This window comes from Notechis scutatus, chromosome 2 (assembly GCF_049901735.1).
Source record: "Notechis scutatus isolate UNSWTSFEM ecotype Mainland chromosome 2, rNotScu1.2, whole genome shotgun sequence".
In the NCBI taxonomy this organism is placed as follows: domain Eukaryota; kingdom Metazoa; phylum Chordata; class Lepidosauria; order Squamata; family Elapidae; genus Notechis; species Notechis scutatus.
In genome coordinates, this window is record NC_142010.1 from 22138510 (window position 1) to 22151295 (window position 12786).

The window sequence follows — 12786 nt, forward strand, 5'->3', positions numbered from 1 at the left end:
GAGGCCTAATTTCATGGCTTTTATTGACAGGAAACTTGTCAATAAAACCAGAAGACCTCATCTCAAATTCTCATCATACCAATGTGTACAACCAGGTACATTCTCAATGTATCTTTTACCTCTGGTCAAGAAGGCATCACTTGGTTATTGGGGAAATTATAATTATTCCACAAAATTCAGTTCCTGCCCTTTTGGGAGAGGGACCCATCAAGACATCTATTGCTGTCTGTGGGCAATCTAATACATCATTCAATGCTTTGGAAAAATTTCCAAACAATATATTGGGGGATACAACAATCCCCAATATATGGCTATTGGGGGCCTTCAGAAAGGCAGTTGAGACCTAGCTTTTTCCCCAAGCATTTAGCTCAAAATGAGTAGAGTTCCCAGTTAGTGAGATATATTGTAATCCTTGTCATTGTTTCTTTTCCTTTACTTTAGTGATATTTGGTATTGTTCTTTTATACATTTAGTGAACTGAATGGCAACAAGAGTCATATTGTTTGAGTTGGACAGCCATATAAATGTTCTAAATTAAGGAAGTGAAGTCTGAAGACAGCAGGTTTTTACCTTGTTCGTATGAAGTATAAAACCATGAATTAATCATATTTTAGCTTAATATATTATACAATTGTTAATCTATGGGTCTGTGAGTCCTGGAACACACTGGCTTGTCATACACACTGGCTTGTCCTCAATTATGGCAATGATTTCAATTGTTACAGTTACATTAATCATATCAATGCAGCCACTGGCTACATTGTCTTTAATGGAATTTACCCTTTTTCACTCTGTGCAGGATTAAAGACAATGCCCGAATCCAGAAAGGGAATTTTGCTTCCTCAAAACCAAAGGGCTGCTGCAGATAACTGTTTTGTTAATATTTCATTTGGATGTGTCAGTTTGAAAAATAGAAACTCAACTAGATACCAGTAAAAATAGTGAGATATAACTTTCCAGAAGTATAATTTTGTAGAAGAACCAGCTTCTTCCCATTGCTTCTAGATCCTTCATTTTTTTCTAATCTTATAGTCATTTAGTTTCTGGTATAATTATGAAGTTTAGTTTGGATAAGGATGTCTTTCACAGACTTGTTGGGAATTGGGCAGCATATAAATTTAATTAATAAATATTACAACTGAATGTAAGAGACTAATAGCAATATAGAAAGTGTTATAATCCATAGATGATAAGTCATTTTTCTCCCCACTCTCAGTAAATTTCTGAGGCTCTTTAAAGGAGGCTGGTCTAGGTCAGTGATCTGATTAAACAACCACTGGCTCCTATGGCATGTGTAACATTGGGAATGTCTAAGGAATTCATCACAGTAGCATCTGCTTGGAAGATCCAATAGTAGGGAAGGACCAGCTTTCCATTCCCTATCTGCAATTGCAATTATGCTATCAACTAAGCCACGGTTTGCTTAACCACTATTTACTAAATAAACTATAGCTGACTCATTTATGCTGCGCCTAGAGCAGTGTGTGAATGCAATCTGTTTCTTTATAATACTTGAATTTGGGAAATGCAAAAAAGGGGGAGCCAGAAACAAATGAGACAAAACCAACTTTCCATTACACTATGGTTGACTACACAACTAGACTCAATATAACATTCTTCTAGTTCCCATATTAATGAAGAGGGTTTTCTTATGTAAGTTAAAGTTATTTTGTGCCAAGCCCCTGGAAGTGCCTTTTAATGTGTTCATTTACTTCAAGCTGTTTAGCATTATTTAGCTTAAAGATTAATTTCTGTAAAATTAATGTGTGTTTGTTTTAAACAGCTTTTGTAAGCTGAAATTCATGCACCAAATGCCCTAACTTTTGCAATGCACTTTTAAAAATCTTCACAAGATCTCCATTACATTTGTTAGTACTTTTTTAATTAAGCTTGTAGCACAGCATGGTGCTCAATTTTCAAATAATTTAAGCAAATTGGGTATCATTATAAACATTTTTCTCAGAATATTAGCAAGTGTGCCCCTAGGGCTATGTTTCCAATAGCCATCACCTGCTGTGGTTTTAGAATAATCAGGAATTAAGAGCATTTATAGGTAAATAAATAGCTGTACAGAATCAAAATGGGATGTGGAGCTTCTGGTTTTCTGAATTAAACTCGAGTCCCTAAAACTAATTGTTCAATTATATGAGTTTAAAACCTAATTAAAATGTGTAATAAAGGAAGCAGTACATCCAGTTGACCATGATTGCCTGGAAAACTGATTAATTTATTTATATCTCTGGCTCCACAAAAAGGTTTACCATGATCACCTTATCTTTTAAATAATCTAATCCCCTCAAACATGGAGGAAATAATAAAACAAAGAGGGGAAAAGAACCCATCTACAATTCAACAAATTCAACACAATTCAATAATGCAAACTCAAACTGACTTTTTTAAAAACTCCCCCCTCCCACTGAATAACATGTGCCTCAGTATGAGCAGTTTAAAATAAAAGTGATCAATCCAGTTTTGAAATCTTAAAAAAATAATTTTATTTGCATCCTGTGTTTTATGTTCCTATTTACAATCATTTTAATTGTGAAAAGCAGACAAGATATTATAATGTATTCATTACCAGAGTAATGAGCCTACTGCAGAAAGAGATCTTGCAGTCACCAGTTTGATAGACCTTAGAAATGAATTTATGAATGGAATTTGAAGGCGAATCTTCATGAGCAGCAGGTCCTCCTTATTAGGACTATACAAAGAAATGATTCAGAAGGAATGCTTTAGGTTTGGTCAAACACATTGCCTCTCTGCTCTTTATCAAAACAGCCTAACTCTTTTTTGAGACTCGTGCAGAAGTATTTCCCAATTATTTTCAAAGTGTACACAGTCCTATTAAATCTATAAATGGTCATTCAAAGCTTTAAAGCAACAGTAACTTGATGGAAGATATTGAAATAACTGGAACTTTTAGAATTGTTTTTAGGTTGTCTTAAGTATTTTTCTATTTGGAAGCATTAGCCAAGCAAAATCTGTGATTCAGCATGTTATGCAAACACGGCCATTGTCTGGTGTCCTTGTTATCTCCATCAGATTGATCTCTGTGTTAGTGGATTGATCATTTGGTTATTTTAATGTTGGTTGGAGAGGTGTTCCATATGGCATATGCAATACCAAAATAAAACAATTTCTAACTACAGAATGTTGTTTCAACCAGAATTTTGAAACCTTTCATGGCTCAACTATTTCTGAAACACAGTTATTATATCCCCTCTAGCCAGCCATAGGTTCTCCATTTTTGATGGCTGATATGAAGTAGGTATAAACTTTAGTGCATAGTTATAAGAAAATCCAAAGATCTTAGGCAAGCCACCACAGATGGTCCTCGACGTACAACCGTAATAGAGCCCAAAATGTCTTGTTAAGTGAAATATTTAAGTGACTTTTGCCCCATTTCACAACCTTTCTTGCCACATTTGTTAAGTGAATTGTTGCAGTTAAGTTAATGAAACCGTTGTTAAGTGAATCTGGCTTCCCCATTGACTTTGTTTGTCAAAAGGTCACAATTCCAGGACACTGCAACTGTCATAAAGTCCCTTGCCAGGTATTCATATTTTGACCACAGGCATGCTGCAACAGTCATAAGTGTAAAAAATGGTCATAAGTCACTTTTTCAGTGCCACTGTAACTTTGAACAGTCACTAAGTGAACTGTTGTAAGTCAAGGCTTACCTGTACAAGGCATCAAGAGAGCAAGCAAAAGGTCCAGTAACCAATCTTCTGTGACTTACCTTCCATAACTTATACTTCATTATCTATATATCCATATCTTCCATATCTAATGCTTCATTGACTGTATTCTCAAACTTCTACCAATCTCCAGTTGATTTCTGTCCTGCCAGATTGAAAGCTGACTCATATAGGTGCCTTATGCAATCAAGCCATGACCTTGTATCCCTTCATGGTTATTAAAGCAGCTACAAATTATGGGTAGTAATAACATTTCTTTCCATGAGCCAACAAAGTAAATGTTCCTCCTAAAGATCACCATAAACGGAATGCAGTCAAGAACACAATTGTGAGATCAAGCCAATGTTTCCCCACAACTTCATCAACTGTCAGACCTCCTACTCGGACCTCTATCATGGAAATCTTCTTGCCTCTTCAGGAACCAATCTTTCCAACAAGGAAAATGAGTGTAAAATATATTTATTGTTGCAACCTTTACTTAAGGTGGAACAGTAGTGCTTGACTGTAATATCTTTATTTACATCCCCAAATTTAAAACAAAAACAACAGAACCAAACCACAAACAGGAAAAGCTCATACACAAATACTGCAACCCCATTAGCCACCTTAATTTATAAGAATTGGTTGGGTTTATATTTCGCCTGGCCTCTATAAATTCAGGTCAACATATGTAGCACTCCCTCTCCCATTTTTCCCCCAAAGTAATAATTCTTTTGTGCAGGTTAGATTGAAAGAGAGTTGGGAGGGGGCTTGAATCCTCTCCGGCCTGGGTTTCTCTGCTCCTATTACAGCACCTTAAGTGCTGCATTACACCAGCTCTCTGCAATTCTTTCTTGTTTACAACATTTGTGCAAAAGCAATCCAATATTTTCCTTATTCATTAAGATGCTGGGCACTTTAATTGCTTTTCTGCCCACAGTTCTAGTTTCAGATAAGAAGACAACAGCTATGGCCTACTTTGGGATTACCAGGAGATGAAGGATGAAACTGCAGTAGTATTGCAAATGTAATAAATATTGGAAATATAAAAAACTAACTTCCAACCATCTTACAATGCATTTTTATATATATTTCTGAGAGATATAGCGACAATTTTTATTACAGTTGTTACTGTTTTTGTTCCAATCCTCCCCCTACTGATGGAAATATACACAAAATACATATAGGTACACATGCATGTATCATATGCACGTGTATTAGGAAACCTGAAGGGTGGTTTCAGCTAGAATTGGCAAGTCAACAAGAGAGGAATTTTCCTATATTATGGTTGGGGAAATCATCCTAGGTTGAGGTCATCTTTTTCAATAAATGTAACAGTAAAATACTTTTAATGATACTTCTATAATATCAGTTCTATAAGGCTGGTTGCACTAAAAATACAACATTCATCCAAAGTCATTATATTCTGCGTCTGAATATGGATTTGAAACTTGAGTCCATAACACTTGGTTCAAAATCCCCTAAACCACATTAGTTCTTCACATACTTAACATACATAATATGCACACCCTGCACACACCAAAATGCAAAGTGCACCTTACACCCTGAACATACAAAAAAAAAAAAAATCTAACATCACCTAACTTGAGCAGTAAAATGGCTTCTATATGACCCAAGAATAAAATACAAATCTCTGTTAGCAACTTTGATAGCTCAAGAGAGAAAGCACAATCATTTCGATCATGGGGCTTTCTAAATAGCTAGGTCAGAATATCCTAAGTTTGAAAGGAGCTATTTGAATATCTAGTAGTGGAATGTTGCTCTCCAAGAAGATGGTAGCAATAAAGAAGACATAATTCTGCAGCCCTTGCAAATGGCGTTCCTTGAGCTAGCTGCTAGGGGATGGAAAGACAGAATAACTCTCCACGATGCAATTAGATGGGAAGATGTGATTGGGAGAAGACAGTCCCATAAATATCTGGAACCATAAAGGGCTTACGTTTCATAACCAGTCCCTTGAATTCAGTGCACCCTGAAGTCAACAGGTTATCAGTAAAGCTCCAACAATAGCTGTGTTATATGAGGGGGGCAAAACGTATCCATAACTAATCAGGCAGCTGCATTCTGGATCAGCTGCAGCTTCCAAATGCTCTTCAGGGGCAACTGATGTACAGCCCATTGCAATAGTCCAATTGAGAGGTATGAATGAATGACTGTAAACAAAGCCTTCCCTTCTAGAAAGAGTTGCAACTGGCACACCAGTTATGACCTTTGGAAGTTCCTTTAGAATAGGAAGCTTTTGTTCTCTTAATGATGCCTAGATGGGGTCACTACTTAGGTTTAATAAGGGACTTTGATCTCCAGATTTGTCAAGCAAGTACGTTATGTACTGCAGAGACATGCACAAATAAATCCATGCATTTCCCCCTTCCTCGTGCTTTTAATGGTATAGTCACTACTCTGTTGGCACCCAAGTGTCCATACTGAAATAACTTTGTTAAAGTATATTGTTATTAGTCCTACCTTGGTCCTCATATTTCCTTCTGCTGACTTTACTAAAGCATTGCCCTGCCCACCTACCCTTTATATTTACTGCATAGCCTTTTCTTCAAAAGGAAACTGCAAATGTTATGACTTTCCCATGCTAGATTCCCCCAATTGTTGCATGATTTTTTAAAAAAATAAATCAGAGATTTAACTGACAGCCAGTTTGGTCTAAAGCAGGGGTATCAGACTCAATGCCCATAGGTTGGATCTGGCCCATGGGGTGCTTAGATCTGGCCCATGGGGCAGCCCAGGAAACAGCGAAGGATCAGCCCATGGTGCCTCTGCCAGATAAAACAGTTTGTAAGTGCTGTGCGAGGCCTTCCTGAGCTTGTTTTCACTGGCAGTGTGCTAGTAAAACAAAGTGGCATTTGATCACACAAGTGATGTCGAGCTGTCCACACCTATCCCGGCCATGCCCCCCCATTACCCCGAGGTCAAACACAGCCCCTAATACGGCCCTCAATGATATCAAGTTTGACAACCCTGTTCCAATGGTTAAGGCCCAAGGCTAGAAACCAGAAGATTGTGAGTTCTAGTCCAATCTTGGGCACAAAACCTGGCTGGGTGACTTTGGGTTAGTCACTCTCTGTCTCGGCCATACCCATCTGATGAGGTTGTGGTGGGGAAAATAGAAGAGGAGGAGGAAGAAGCATTAGGTATGTTTGCCACCTTGAGTTATTCATAAAAACAATAGAGGGATAAAAATAACTACAATAAATAAATATTCCACCTACACAATGTCTTCTGTTGGGATAAGGATAAACTCAATTGGTTTTCATTCACATTATTGTTACATTAAACAACACATAATGCTATCCAATCTAGGGGGAAAAGGTGACCTCTCTCTTATATGCAGCCCGATGCCTCCCTCCTTCTTCACTAATTAGCCAGCTTTTCCTGTTTTATTTTGTATCCTGGCCAAACTAGATGAAATGGAAGAGTTCAAACGCTTCCTCTTTTCTCTTTCTTTAACGAAGTAATGGTGGGAGGCACCAAGATGAGTTGGAGCCCAAGGAAGGTTTACCTCTTTTAGTTTAGAGCAGTGGTAGTCAACCTGGTCCCTACCGCCCACTAGTGGGCGTTCCAGCTTTCATGGTGGGCGGTAGGGGTTTTTGTCCCCTACTTTATAAATCACCATTACTGTGGAATCAGTGGTTAGAGAAAACTTTACTACTAACAGAGATACAAAAGTGGGCGGTAGGTATAAAAAGGTTGACTACCCCTGGATTAGAGTATTATACAAATGTTGCTAAATAAATGGGCCCAATTTTGTATAACATGAAATACATGTATACAGGGGACACAATGGCTCAGAGGTTAAAGATGCTGAGTTTGTCAGAGCTGACAACCTGGGTTCAAGACCTGACCTCCATGCAACAGGGTGAGCTCCCATTCCTCAACTTATGACCACAATTGAGCCCAACATTTATGTTGCCGAGAAATTTATTGAGTTTTGCCCCATTTTTTGACTTTTCTTGTCACATTTGTTAACTGAATCGCCGCAGTTGTTAAAATTAGTAACAACTACTTAAATTAGTAACAGTCACATTTGTTACCTGGTTTCCCCATTGGCTTTGCTTGTCAAAAGTTTGCAAAAGGCGATCACATGACTCCAGAACACTGCAACCATCATAAAGGTGAGTCAGTTTTAAAGCATTCGAATATAAATCACGTGACCATGGGGATGCTGCGATGGTCACAAGTGTGAAAAATATGCCATTTTTTTTCAGTGCTGTTATAGCTTTGGTCAGTAAGTGAACTGTTGTAAGGCGAGGACTACCTGTACTTGCCCCAGCTCCTGCCCACCTAGCAGTTTGAAAGCATGCAAATGCAAGTAGATCAATAGGTACCACTTCGGTGAGAAACTAACAGTGTTCTGTGCGCCTTTGGAGTAGAGCCACACTGGCCACATGATGATGGATATTGTCTTCGGACAGCACTGTCTCCCTTGGGCAAGAAACAGAGATAAGCACCATGCTCTAGAGTTGGACATGATTGACAGGGAAACCTTTATCTTTTAGTTTAAATCTACTGCTTCTGGTCTTAATAAGTTGGGACAACTCTGCTCCATTTTCTACCCTTCCAACATCTGAAGAGAGCTATCATGGTTCCCTGCAATCTAAACCTACCCACTGCCTCTAATTGTTCTTTTTAAGTATTTCTTTCTCAGCCTCTTGTTATCTTGGTGTATCTCTTCTGCAAATGCTTCAGTGCCCTTACTAAAATGCTATAGAGTGTAACAAAGTATTTTAGTTACAGACTCACCAGGAGATTGATAGGAACCATCTTCTCTTGACCTAATTCTTCTGTTAAGACAGTTAAGGTTTGGGGGAGTGGCTGCATTACAGGTAGCCCTCAATCAGGACCAGAATTTACGTTCTAAGCAAGATGGTTTTTAACAGGGTCACGCCTGATTTTATAATCTTTCACCGTGCTTGTTAAGCAAATCATTGCAGGCAGTGAGAGAGAGTCTTCTCCCTTTAACTTTGCTTGTCAGAAGCCGGATGGGAAGGTTGCAAGTGGTGATTAAGTGGGCCCAGGACACTATAGCCATTGTAAACATATGTCCATTGCCAAGTGCCCAAATGTTGATCATGTGAGCATGGGGATGCTGTGACGGTTAAGTGTGAGGACTGGTCCTAAGTCACATTTTTCAGTGTCATTATAAGTTTCAATGGCGAATAGAATAGAATAGAATAGAATAGAATAGAATAGAATAGAATAGAATAAACTTTATTGCATTTTGAATGTACACTAATTGGCATACATTAAAATGAAATTTCGTTGCATATAGCTCTCAAAAAGGTCTCCACCTCCAATATACACTATATAAACATGACTGAATAAATAAATATGCATACACCTACATATCTGACACAGAGAAACAACACAGTCTAGTTCGGATGGCATAGGGAACAAAGCTGTTTACAGAATCATGGAAGTCTTGGTAGAAATACTTCTCCTCCCCGAGGGGAGCAACAGAAACAGACTGTAAAGTGGGTGTGTGGGGTCTCTAACAATGCTTTGAGCTCTAAGCACATAGTGCTTATAAGCAGTGTCCTGAATAACAGAAAGCGAGCTTCCTATAATCTTCTCAAACAAATGGTTGTAAGTTGAGGACTTCCTGTATACAATTGGCTCAATTCAACTTGTGATCCACCAAGGACCACAGGCCTCCTCAGCCGAGACTCATGTCTTTTTCTTATTAACGGTAGGACCTTGCCTCCTTCACAGGTTTTTAAGATTTTTAAGAAGAGATTTGACAGCCATTTGTCTGAAATGGTAGAGGGTCTCCTGCTTGAACAGGGGGTTCGTCTAGAAGACCTCCAAGGTCCCTTCCAACTCTATTATTCTATTATCTCTGTTGAGACTAAGTTGCTGGGTTTTGCCCAAAGTTTCAGTTTGGCAATCTCTTCCTGAATTGGATCTTGACCTCTAAAGTGCTTGTTATCCTCTGCAGGATATCTCTGTGATCCTCACAAATTTGATAATCATATGTTAAGCCCAACTCTTGGAATAGGAGCCCAGGGCGACACCACTCATTGCTGCTTTCATCAGATACTTAGTATGATTGTTCAACAATGTCAGTTTAATCTTACCTACAGGTTGTGGTTTTTCTTCTGGATCTTGAGAATCACAGAGAGTTAAACGAGCCCTCTGAATTGAGTCTGGAAACAAATCAACAAGTTAAACCCCAAAGTTGTGTTGTTTTGTTTTGTTTTTTTGCTCAGTAATGTATGTTTTAAATCCACAGCATCTTTAATACAGGTTGTCCTCAACTTACGATCAGAAGTGAACCCCAAGTTTGTGTTGTTAAGTGAGACATTTGTTAAATGACTTTTGCGACCATTTTATGACCTTTCCTGCCACCATTGTTAAGTGAATCCTTGCAGTTGTTTAGTTAATAACATGGTTGTTAAGTGAAACTGGCTTCCTCATTGATTTTGCTTGTCAGAAGGTTGCAAAAGGAGATGACATGACCCTGGGACATTGCAACCGTCATAAATATGAGTCAGCTGCCAAGCACCCGAATTTTGATCACGTGAGCATGGGGATGCTGCCATGGTTGTAAAGTGAAAAATGGTCATGTCACTTTTTTTCAGTGCTGTGGTAATGTCAAGCGGTCACTGGATGAACTGTTGGAAGTCGAGGACTATCTGTGTTATGTCTATTGCCCTGTCCTATCATGCTCCAATATCAAAATAATATATTTCTGATGAAACCCTTCCCTTTTCAGAACTTCAGAGTTTATTTAATGAAAAATAAATCCTGTGCCAATACTTCAATACAATCAACTAATCCTGAAAGGCATCAGGGAGGTAAGAGGCAGTTTGAGTCTGAAACAGCCATAAAGACATTTCAGGCAAAATGTCTGCCTTCCCTGCTTGACTGGAGTGCCACCCAAACAGGGGTAAAAGTGTTTCTGGAGTTTAACTGCTTCTTTCATCTCCTGAAATAGAGATGACATCATGAGTGGCCTTCTAAAGGAGCTGGCCTGTCTAGACACTTCCTCACCCTGACAGGTTACCTCACCCAGCAGTTTCACGTATATGTTAAATAGGAGCAGGGGGAGACCCAAACTCTGGGGCCTTTGGGCTTAGATCGCTCAACGCCACTAACATTAACTGGCACCCGAAGAAGAACCATTCTTCCTCCTCTCTTCCTAACCCCCTAAACCATGGGTGTCAAACTTGCCACGTCACGTTGCCATCACATAACGTATCGCAATGTTTTTTCCCCTTTGCAGAGTTGGAGTGGGTGTGGCCTGTGTGTGATGCATCTGGCTCGCGGGCTGCCAGTTTGACACCCCTGCTAAGCTATTCCAGAAGGACTCTATGATGGTATGGAGACCCAAAAGGGCAAAAAGGGGTGCCCACCCTCATCCAAAGCCCTCCAGAGATTATCCGCAAGCATGATCAATACTGTAACCCAACCTGAAATCAGACTGGGGGGAAAATGGCCCAAATAATATTTCAGGGAAGCAAACCACCCTCTCAATAAACTTCCCCATGAAAGGAAGGTTGGGTTGAATTTTTTCTCTGTCTTCCTTCAGAAGCACTTTAAGCATCAATTGTAGAGTTTCGTTTCACACAGTTCTTCTAAAAACTAGGGGAGGTTCCAGGATCCTCATACACTGACAATCTGCACAAGCATGATCCAATTCAAGAGTATTGCCAAATCAGTTAGTCCTTCTAACTCAATTGACAGAATTTAGACAAGATTCTTAATTCTCTAGGGATCTTGAACACTCTTGCTTTAGGAGCTATCCTTTCTCCTACCAAATCAACCCAAATTAGCTTGACTTAAACTCACACTATTGACCTATCTACATTTAATTTTCTGCCTAGCAGAATTTTCATGATCTTTCTGACAGCATAGGCAAGAAACTGAACTCAGGAAAGAGTGCTTAGTTGACTTAACACTATGCTCTGTCATTCTACAGTCGGTCTCTTAATACAGTACAAAATATTTATTCTTAAAAACCTGATGAAGTGATGGAGCACCCAAAATTTCTGAAGACAAGTTGTTCCATTGGTTAATTGTTCTCAACTAAGAAATTTCTCCTTAGTTCTAGGTTGTTTCTCTCCTTGATTAATTTCCAATCCATTGCTTCTTGTCTTACTTTCTGATGCTTTAGAAAATAATTGACCCCCTTTTCTAAAAAAAAAAAAAATTGCAGCGGATATACAAATACCTTTTCAACATTGATTAAAATGACAAAACCAGAAACCGATGGGACAGTTTTTAATTGTGGTGGATTTTTCAATCATGACATACCTACAATGCAAACTTCTCCTCCACTATGTGTAGTCTTCTTAGATTTCACTGTTTATATCCTACATTCCAGTGTGGAGTCCAAAGATTCTTATTCAATAACTGAAGTAGCAGTTAAGAGTCAACAGCCTCATGTTGCTAAGCAATGACTCTCAGCTTCTTTGTGGATTTTTTTGGTTACTATGGAGACAACAGGGTGAGCATGCACATCATACCAAATTTTGTCTGTCTTCCTTAAACAGTAAAGACAGATTTGGTCCTTCCATCAAGGAGTGCTCCAGGAATGAGAAGATAGCTCACAATAACAGGTACTTATCTCCCTAATGCAGGGGTGGGATTCTACCAGTTCACACCTATTTGCTAGAACCGGTTGTTAACATTCTAAGCAGTTCGGGGAACCTGTTGTTAGAAGAAATTACTGGCCTAATCCTGTAAGGAAGGCAGGAAGGAAACATTCTGGTGTTGCTTACAGAAACTGCCTGTTAACCCTTATTACATTCTTGGCAGGACTAGACTTCCTGTCTCAGGAATGTATCTGGAGTTTTTTCCCCTCCTTCGCTGGTACTTTGCTTGTGTGGAGTGACCATTCTAAGTTACAATGGCTGAAAAAAGTGACATGACCATTTTTCACACTTACGACTGTTGCAGCATCCCCACAATCATGAGAGGCCAGGCAAGGAGATGCGTGCCTCGATGTGATATTGAGCCACACCCAGCCAATAACATGGCCACCAAGCCATGTCCACCGAGTCACATGACCACCAAGCCATGCCCGCCATCTAAGCCACGCCCACAGAACCGGTTGTTAAAATTTTTGAATCCCACC

General features: G+C 39.1%; 1 long non-coding RNA gene across 2 annotated transcripts in view; it reads left to right on the top strand.

Moving 5' to 3' along the window:
* The window catches only part of LOC148131917 (uncharacterized), a 28967-nt gene that overhangs the window by 8259 nt on the left and 7922 nt on the right, over window positions 1-12786 (top strand). The window contains exons 3-4 of one of the 2 annotated variants that reach the window (XR_015747202.1): window positions 9646-10504; window positions 10933-11026. This is a non-coding gene — a long non-coding RNA (uncharacterized LOC148131917). Of the gene's footprint in view, window positions 1-9645; window positions 10505-10932; window positions 11205-12786 lie in introns of those variants that run through there. The other variant, XR_015747201.1, reaches the window with a different exon arrangement.